Source organism: Aotus nancymaae, unplaced genomic scaffold, assembly GCF_030222135.1.
Source record: "Aotus nancymaae isolate 86718 unplaced genomic scaffold, 86718_ANA_hifiasm-v0.15.2.pri h1tg000008l, whole genome shotgun sequence".
Lineage (NCBI taxonomy): Eukaryota > Metazoa > Chordata > Mammalia > Primates > Aotidae > Aotus > Aotus nancymaae.
The window spans coordinates 52,626,575-52,636,568 of NW_026988419.1; the positions used below are offsets into that span (position 1 = coordinate 52,626,575).

Genomic DNA, 9,994 nt, shown 5'->3' on the forward strand with positions numbered 1-9,994 from the left:
GACTTGCTGGCAAACGTTTCACCTTACTTGCTAAATGTAGACTTCTTGTGCTTGCTCACCTTAAAAGTGCATATAGTTTGTTTTAGCCAATGTTTGGTTTCAGGAATACTGAGGCCACCATTTTAATGTTTAGTTTTTGGGCATATGCTGATTCAAAATGTTTCCTATTTTTGTTGTTTAACTTGAGTATAAGTAACAATAAAATTCATGTAATTAAATATCCTCGCCTTCTCCCCACCAACTCACAAAAAGCGTTCATTTGAATGAGATAACTTAGATAAATTCTCTTTAGTGTTTTCTCCCTTTGTGGTGGTTAAAATTTGGTATCATCGGAAGGGACTATCATAGACATAGTGCATTCCACAGAACTACAAGCTGAGCAGATTGGATATAACAAACATGTAGGCCATAAGCGCTAAGGGAAATAATTTATTTTTTTTACCTGAACCCTCATCTTCGGGGGTGGTAAAAAGGAAAAAATAGTAGACTAGGAATTTTAATTTACTTTTTTCACTTAAAACTTAGTTCATGACTTTTACATGTAAATATGGGAACCCATTCTTTTTATTAAGTGCTTAAGACCTTAGAGTAGTTAGATTCTTTTTTAATGTTATTAAAATGTATTAAGCTTTTACTATTTGCTCAGGTTTGTTTTAGGTACTGGAAATAAAACTGTAAACAGAGTTTCTAGGCTTTGGGGCTGATAGTTCAGGGGAAGGAGATGGTAAACAAAGACAATAAATAAATGTGATATATCTAGTAGTGATAAGTGCTATGAAGTAAAGCAGAGAAAGGGAAGACTGAGTGATTGGGGGACAGGGTGTATAGAAGGTCAGAGCAGTTCTCTGATGAGGTGACGTTTGCCCATATACCTGAACAGAATGAGTACTTGAGACGTGGATTCCTTGGGAAGAACCTTATAGACAGAAGGAACAGCTGAAATACAAATGTTTTTTGATAGCAAATAGCCTGGAAATTTTTGTTAACATTTCCTATTCTACTTAATTTGTGTTTTGTCTTCTGTGTGTGTGTGCTCCTCACTACTTTATATACTCTTCTACAAGCAATTAATGCCTAACTACCTCTAGCAGAAGTATTTTAAGTGAGCCATATCAGAAGTAGAGACTAGAAGCTGGATTGAGGAACTATCCTGTTCTGCCTTCAGAATGCATTTCTACAGCATCAACTGTGATGTAGTCACATATACTGTCTGCTACTCAGGCAGACTTTTCACCTTCATCTATTTAATGTGTAAACAAGAAACATGTTGCCTATGTTTGCTGTTTCTATATTTTTACACTATTTTTAGAGTTAGCATTTTTTAAGGATCAACTGAGTTCTAGATATTTTGCATGCTTATTCCTTTTCAGCTTCTCAGTTTCCTTGCTTCCAAAGTTCTAATTCTACATCCCTAGCTACCTGCTCCCATTGTTGTCCCTTTAGGTTGACTTTCAAATCAATACCACCTCTGAAATCCCTCCTTGAAGCATCGTACTTTGGCAACCGCCCATCCAGTTCACCTGCTTTAGTACTGTTATTCTAGAAGTCCTTTCACCTCAGCGAACCTCTGATCTATTGACTTCATTATAATCAGTTACCAATCCCCACTCATGCATTTCTTTACTTCCATCATTCCATGATCCATCATTTGAATAGATAAATGAACAAATCAACGAATTTAATTCTTTCAAAACAACCCCATGAGAATTGGTATTGTCTTCCCACATCACAGAAGAGGAGACCGAAGTCTCCTTAATTAGGCTCAGGCCACAAAGTTGGTAAGTAACAGGATTTAACTCCAGTCATCTTCATTCCAAAGCATAACTGGAGGATGAATTAAACCCCGAGAGAAGGATTTGAGAATCAGCTCCGTCTCCTAGCAGCTGTGTGAACTTAGGCAAGTTATTTCACTTTTCTGACCTTCTGATTCATGTTTAAAATACTTGTGTCTACCTTACACAGTTGTAGTGAAAATTATATGAAATAATGAAGTCAAAGGGCCTAGAGTAGCATGTAACACAAAATGCGCATCCAACAGAGTTTTTTCACAGCATACAGCAAAGATTTGGAAGAAAATTCAGGCTCATCAACTGGTTCATTATGATTACTTCATTCCATCTGTAATGCCATTTGTAGTTTTAAAAAATGTGTGTTAAAATACCAACACAGCAAAATGAATTGGTTTTTCTGGAGTCAAGGTGTGACAGAGTAATTATCCACCATTTCTATCGTAGTACCTGTTTCCCAGATGTACATATCCTTTTAGCTCAAGCACCCTGCTTCCTGTGTCTTACACTACTACTTCCCATTTCTCAAATGTGTTATCAGAAACAAAGGTTTTGGTTATCCATGAGAGTTATGAGTGAAGTTTTTATTCTTGAGTTACTTTGTTTACACCATTTTCATTTTGATGTAACTTATGTGTATCCCCTCAAAAAAAATTCATAGATTAGCAGATTAAAATCTTGCCCATAGATTTTTTTTCAGAACCCTGATGCTTTTGTTTTCCAATCCAATTCTCACTTTTTCCAATGTAGTCAAATGTCCTTTCTGTCTGATCTTTCAAGTTTTTTCCATTCTGTTCCCTGTATATTTCACAGAATGTTTCTTCAGCTAAGCAAACTTTAACACCCACTGATACTTTAGCAGAGAACTGAGAGTGCCCACTATGACATCTCGGAAACCTGTTCCCTTAACATGGACATTTTTCACATTATACACTTTGAAACACTCACTGAAACATCTCCAAATGGTGTTTCTGGCTCTCATCTCTTGTGTCCCCTCAGCCTTGAATATGGTCTACAACTTCCAATTATACTCACCCACATGTTGCTAAATCTCATTAAAAACCTGAGGCTGTTGCATATCTCCAATTAGAACTTAAGTTTCTTGAGTTGATTAGTTGTATCTATGCATTTTATGTTTACTAGACATAAAAATGAAGACAAGTCTCTACCACTCCCACATTCTCCTCCCACCACCCAAAGTTCATGATTTATGGTGAGAAACTAAGCTATTGAGTTCATCTCAGATCATCGTAGGCAGAGGTAGAAGAAGCAATGAGATAACTACCCAGGTGTGCATGTTCATGTGTATACTGCAGAAAAGAGCACAAGTTCCTGTGGCTGAAGTGAAGGTAGGTATTTGCTTTTAGGAAAAGACCCAGATTTCATATAGAGTAACTTAGTACCATTTAATTTGAATACTATTTGGCAACTGCAAATTACGGTGATTGGATTTCTCATCTCACCATTACCACTTTCTGGCTGTTGACATTTAGGCAGATCTTTGAACCTCTTAGTCTTTTCACCTGTACAGTGGTACAATTATGGCACCTCCCTCAAATGGGGGGTGATCTCTGTGGCACACTTAGAACAGAGCCTGCCACTAAGTGCTCAGTCTGCTATTATTGCTGTTACTGATTTTATTCTTACCATTGTCATTAAAGCTGTCATAATGCCACTAGACCAGGATTTGCAAACTCCAGTACCTACAGGGGCCAGGTGAATATCACAAATGAGACAAATTGGGTAGTGAATCGGAGTCATTTAAAACAACAGCATTTACTCAGCTTCATCCAATTCTACCTGTAAAAACGAAGACAAGGTTGACCATCTGCCTGATATTTGAAAGAATTAAAGCATCAGAATTTTTATGTAGCTTCTGATTTTTAAATGTTGACAATTATTAAACAGGCCAGGATTAAGCTGTCCAAACAAAATAATCTACAGGTAAACTGTAGCTAATTTGTGACTCCACTCTAGACTCTTAAAAACTATTACTTTATTTTGGAATGGCACTGTTTGTAATACAAAGAAGGTCATTTTTCAGTTTCTGCTTCTCATAGAGTGGGAGGATAAGGTCCTTCATCTTTCCTGAAAAACCTTCTACTTTGCTAACCTCAGCAATCCCCACTAGCTAAATTGCTCTAAAACTTTTGTCAAGTTTTAGTCCTGCACTAAATTGGGCTGCTTCCTCCCTGTAATCCAGGGATGGAAAATACGATTTATTTTTCCTCAAATCTGCATATTTTCTAATGTCCTGCAATTGGTTCCAGCAATCTCCCATCACCTGAGTTTTTATTGCTATTCTATGTCCAAATCACCAAATTTCTTTGGAAAAACTTTGGCTTGCATCTGTATCTTCCCACAGGAACTGCTGTCACCATAGTTCTGGCCCTTTTTACTTTCTCTTTTCTGTTTGAACTGTTAAACAGTAGTTTATTGGTCATCTCTGTGGTGTGTCAGGTACTCTGCTAGTTGCTGAGGACACAGACATGAGCAACAGAGACCTGTTCTCAGTTGAGCCTAAATTATTGCAGGAGGAAGCAGAAAATAATCAAGTTCTAAGAAAATAAAAACTTAAACTTTGAAAAATGTTAGCCATTCAGAAAAGCTGAGAAAATAATGCAGTGACCACTTACGTATCATCCACCTAGAATCGGATTAATCGAAAGCATTATTTTCATCCTGTCACTGCCTTATACGTTGAAGCAGTGACTCTTCCAGCCTATAGGATAAATGTAAATTTCCACCCTGTTACTTTAGTGGTTTTTTTTTTTTTTTTGAAATTTAAGTTCAACCTGTCTTTCCTTAATGTTTGCTGTAGGAGCTGCCATCCTTTAAGCACGACGATGTGACAGGCATGTCAGTGTCTAATTTTTATAGGAACAACTGTAAGGTAAGAGATATCCCAGTTTTACAGCTTGCACACGGGTGTTTACCCAGGACTCTGCCAGCCACATGATCCCACTTGACAAGTGAAAATGTTTTTTGCTGATTGCCTTGCCGCACAAACCCTGCTGGACAGGGCTGGTTATTTACTGTCCTGAAAAGACACTGTTCCTTCTTATCTCTGGATGTCTGCCTCCAGTGTCCCCTTCACTTGAAATAGCATTTTGTTTGCCTATCCAAATCTTTCAAAACTCAGCACATCTACCTTGCTACTCTCATAAAGCATGCAATTCAAACCCCATGTGTTAAAAGGCCTTTTAATTGGTACTTAATGCATTGTGCATTGAAATCATTTTCATCATTTATCCTTTTTATAAATTTCAGCTTTTATTTTATTTTTTTGAGACAGAGTCTTGCTCTGTCACCCAGGCTGGAGTGCAGTGGAACGATCTTGGCTCACTGCAACCTCCACCTCCTGGGTTCTAGCAATTCTCCTGCCTCAGCCTCATGGGTAGCTGAGATGATAGGCATCTGCCACCATGCCTCTCTAATTTTTGTATTTTTAGTAGAGACAGCGTTTCACCATGTTGGCTAGGCTGCTCTCAAACTCCTGACCTCACCATCTGCCTGCCCCGGCCTCCCAACGTGCTGGGATTACAGGCGTGAGCCACCATGCTCGGCTTCTGGCTTTCATTTTAGATACGGGAATACATGTGTAGGATTGTTACACAGGTATATCACACCCTGGTAATGATCTAGAACCTAATAGGTAGTTTTTCGACTCATGCCCCCAACCCCATCCCTCCCTCCCCTCTCTAGTGGTCCATAGTGTCTACTGTTCTCATGTTTATGTCCATATTTGCTTCCACTTTTAAATGAGACATATGGTATTTGGTTTTCTGTTCCTGTTATCTGCTTAAGATAACAGACATTAGCTGCGGATATAATTTCTTTTTTTTTTTTTTTTTTTTTGAGATGGAGCCTCGCTCTGTTGCCAGGCTGGAATGCAGTGGCATGATTTCAGCTCACAGCAACCTCTGCCTCCCGGTTCCAGTGATTCTCCTGCCTCAGCCTCCCGAGTAGCTGGGACTACAGGCGCACCCCACCACACCCAGCTAATTTTTGTATTTTTAGTAGAGAAGAGGTTTTACCATGCTGGCCAGGATGGTGTCAATCTCTTTACCTTGTGATCCACCCACCTCGGCCTCCCAAAGTGCTGAAATTACAGGCATGAGCACAGTGCCCAGCCGACTATTAAATTATTTTTAATGCTATGTTAGATAATTAAGTTATCTAATACCATTGTTTATGTATGTATTTTTTTAATGTTTTAGTAGACTTCATTTTTTAAAGCAATTTTAGGTTCACAGCAGTAATGAGCAAAAGGTACACAGATTTCCCAGGTACCCTCTGTGCATAGCCTTCCCATTATCAACAACCCCCACCAGGGGAGTGCATTTGTTATAATTGACAAACCTACATTGACACATCACCCCAAGTCCATCACCCCAAGAGTGGAAGGTTCACTCTTGCAGGCACCTTAATCTGTTTTTCTTTTCTTTTCTTTTTTTTAAACCATCTTTTTATTTTTAGAGACAGGGTTTTGCTATGTTGCCCAGGCTGGTCTCAAACTCCTGGGCTCAAGTGATCCCCCCTGCCTCAGCCTCCCAAGCAGCTAGGACTGCAGGCACATACCACCTCACAGAGCTAAACCCTTAATTTTTGATCAGACACTTCAGTGACAGTCAAGTGGTTGTTAAAATGAATTAGCTAGTTGTTTAATCAGTAATTTCGTGCATTGAGATACCTAAAAGACTGGGCAAATGAGATTGAATCTACTGCAATTAGAAGTCATTGTGATTTCCATTCTTTATATAGCACCCTGGTTTGCTTAATCATAGATCTTCCCTACTCCAAAACTATTTTTGTGACCAATATATGTGAAGCCCCTGTGAGAGCTGTACTGAACATTTGCTACTTTTTGTCTGAGGGTTTTTCCTTTCTCTGATGAAATGATTCTAGTGAACCTGCCAACAAAATAACTTCCTGGCCTGGCCACACCTAGTACTCCATTCCCCTGGGCACTGTAATTGGTTCAGGAGAGAGCATATGACCTAAGCGGGGCCACAAGGAGTTCTCTCCTAGTTTTTCTGTTTGGCCGTGAAATACATGGCCATGTCTAAGGGCATAACAGAGCAGGAAGAATGTTTATTGGAATGGAGCATTCACTGACCCATGGAAAAAGGTAGTCTATAGTAGGAGAGGATTAGTACAGCTCAAAAGGAAGCAGAGCCCAGAGAGAGGAGCAAAGTCCAAACAATTTTGTGAGTCCTTGAATTGAGCTGTGACTGAAGTTAGCCTCCCAGTTATATGAGCCAATGAATTCTCTTTCTATTTAAGCTACTTTGATTTGGATTTGTACCACATGCACTAAAAGTATCTGTATTAATTCAAGGATTTTCCTGTTGATGAATAGTTTGAATCATTTGGTATAAGCAGCTATTCCCACCATACTATACTTTTGCTTGCAACTCTTTCTTTTAACTATAGATGAAAATAAGTACAGACTCAGTAAAGCTACTCATGAAAAAAAATACAATAAGTGACCTTTGGGTGTCTCTTAATACTTTACGGAAACATCTAAATGAGAGATTTTTAGATGAGGTTAATTGTTTTACTAGAAATCGATGCTCCATTTTTATAAATTACAGAGAATCTCTCCTTTAACAGCACCCTTTCTGGGCTTTGAAATGCACTGCACAGGTGCAACAATTCAATTCACAAACAAAAATTGGTTTTATATTACCAGTGAGAAGGACTAACCATAGCTATTTTGGGAGTTGTAATACCTCCTTTAAGCCACAAAGATACTTGAGCACATTACCTTAACAACCAACGTAGTCTGCAGATCATTTTACAATATGAAATACTGAACAGCAAGAACATTGTGAACATTTTCAATCTTTTTACACAATATAAATGTAGTCTGAAAATCCCATTATACACAAATATATACAGACTCTTGAAAAATTGTGAAAAATGAATATTACCACCATTCCTCAAGTTTCTAGAACAATTTTGCTCTTGTCTTTAATATCATTTTTTTGTCCAGAAAAGGAAAAGACTAAACCCATGGATAGTTATCCAAAGAGGTAAAGGAGAGAAGAGAAAATTGTTTGTGGTGAATGAAAGATGCTGTCTACAGTAGCACGAATAATCCCATTTACAGCTGTCAGCCTGTTATGCATTACTTACATATGCCGCAGGCAGCTATTGTGGAAGTGACAGGAGGACAGGAAGGCACGGGAAAGGGGCAGACAGCTACTGAAGAAAGAGTCATCAATTACTGTAGATACTTCTCAGAGACTGGAAGTTGAATTTTACATTTCTTTATATCCCCAGGTTCAATTTTTAAAAATCACTTATAAGTGTTCAATAAGCATTTGATAAATGAATGGGGGAACAGTTTAGTTATTTTCCTTGAATCCTCAGCAGAATGATTTGATACACTTTGGATTCTTGAGGTTTTATGAAATTTTAAATGCAGGGTGAACTATTAATCGAATTGAAATCCAAATATAAGCATTTTATGGTAAAGCAGGAGAAAAACGAAGGCAAAAATGCATTAGCTTAAATAAAACCTAGGACACCAAAATGAAGATAAAATGTTGCATAAAAGTGTGTTAAAGAAAATTGTTGCACTGTCCCGCAGATGCTATCCTGGACTTGCCAGCACCATAGATTCAGTTGCTCTGCTATGTCTGTAATATCTGGGCAAAGAGAAAGTGGCTATTTCTATGCTCAGTCTTCACAAACCAGTGAACACTAGGAATGATTTATAGCCTGATATTTTTTAGAATAAAATAATAAGAAAATTGTTGCATAGTATTAGCTAAATTTGAACATACATGTTTCCTATGAGTCAGCAATTTTTTTTTTTAATTTTGAGACAGAATCTTGCTCTGTCGCCCAGGCTGGAGTGCAGTAGCATGATCTTGGCTCACTGCACCCTCTGCCTCCTGTGTTCAAATGACTCTTCTGCCTCAGCCTCCTGAGTAGCTGGGATTACAGGCATCTGCCATCATGCCTGGCTAATTTTTGTATTTTTTGTAGAGACAGGGTTTCACCATGTTGGCCAGGCTAGTCTCAAACTCCTGACCTCGTGATTCACCTACATCGGCCTCCGAAAGTTCTGGGATTACAGGTGTGAGCCACCGCACCTGACCTGATTCAGCAATTCTACTCTTAGGTATCCAATAAAAATGTGTGCACAGGTACAACAAAAGACATGCACAACGGCCAAAATTTGAAATAACCCAAACATTCAAATTTGTGTTATATTCATGCAATGGAATACTATACAGTGATGAAAATGATAAAACCACAATGACATTCAACAACATGGATGCATTTAACAAGCATAAATGCTGAATACAAAAGCCAGACAAAGAAATGCACATTATATGATCCCATCTATACAAAGCTGTAAAACAGGCAAAACTAATTGAGTCAGAAGAGTGGTTACCTTTGAGAAGGAGAGTTGAGTAATGTTGAAGAAGGGATACATGTTGGGGAAAAACTACTGGGTGTTGGTAATATTCTCTTTCCAGACATAAGTGTTAGTTACACAAGTGTATTCATTTTACATCTAATTGTAAATCCTTAGGATTTGTATACCTTCTGTTCAGTAGCAATAGCAAAAGAAGCTATGTAAAAGTCTCCTAGAATAACCTTTGCTTTTGACCTTCTTTTTAACTCACATACAGCTGAAATTATTGCCTCATCTTAACTGTAGACAAAGATGCATGAAGTGGCGATTATAACGTGGTCACAAATTTCTCTCATCTCTCTATGCATGCCTTTTATAGTCAAGAGATATACTCCTTCCCCCTTGGGACCAAAATAGATACCCGATACCAAATCTGAGTTTTTATCTGAACCATAGTTAGGATTTCAACCTTTTTGCCTCAGGAGTATTTTTGTATACCTCTGTGAGAGGTTTAAATCCAGCATGACTTACTTTGACCAATGGAACATTAGCAAGTAGGATGCATGCAGAAGCTGGAATAGTTGTTGTGCATAGGGGACTGGACTCTCCTGATGCTGGAAATCCTTTCATCACCAAGATAATAAGCCCCAGCTAGCTTGCTGGATAATGAGAGATCATGGCCATTTCTCTAACTAACCTTGGGCCAACTGCCACACGTAGTAAATCCACCTCAGACTAGTCAGCCTGCTAAGTGCCAGAAATGTGAGTGAGCCTTGAGCTGTTTGGCACTGACCAGAAGGACACCCAGCCAACTCTCAGAACTTCAAGAACT

At 38.5% G+C, this 9,994-nt stretch overlaps 1 non-coding gene across 1 annotated transcript; it reads left to right on the forward strand.

Annotated features, from left to right (window-relative positions):
• Positions 1-8,387: 8,387 nt before the first annotated feature.
• Positions 8,388-8,525, forward strand: LOC135273739 (small nucleolar RNA SNORA43). Its single transcript, XR_010341549.1, has one exon. It is a non-coding gene; the product is annotated as a small nucleolar RNA SNORA43 (small nucleolar RNA).
• Positions 8,526-9,994: the final 1,469 nt, after the last annotated feature.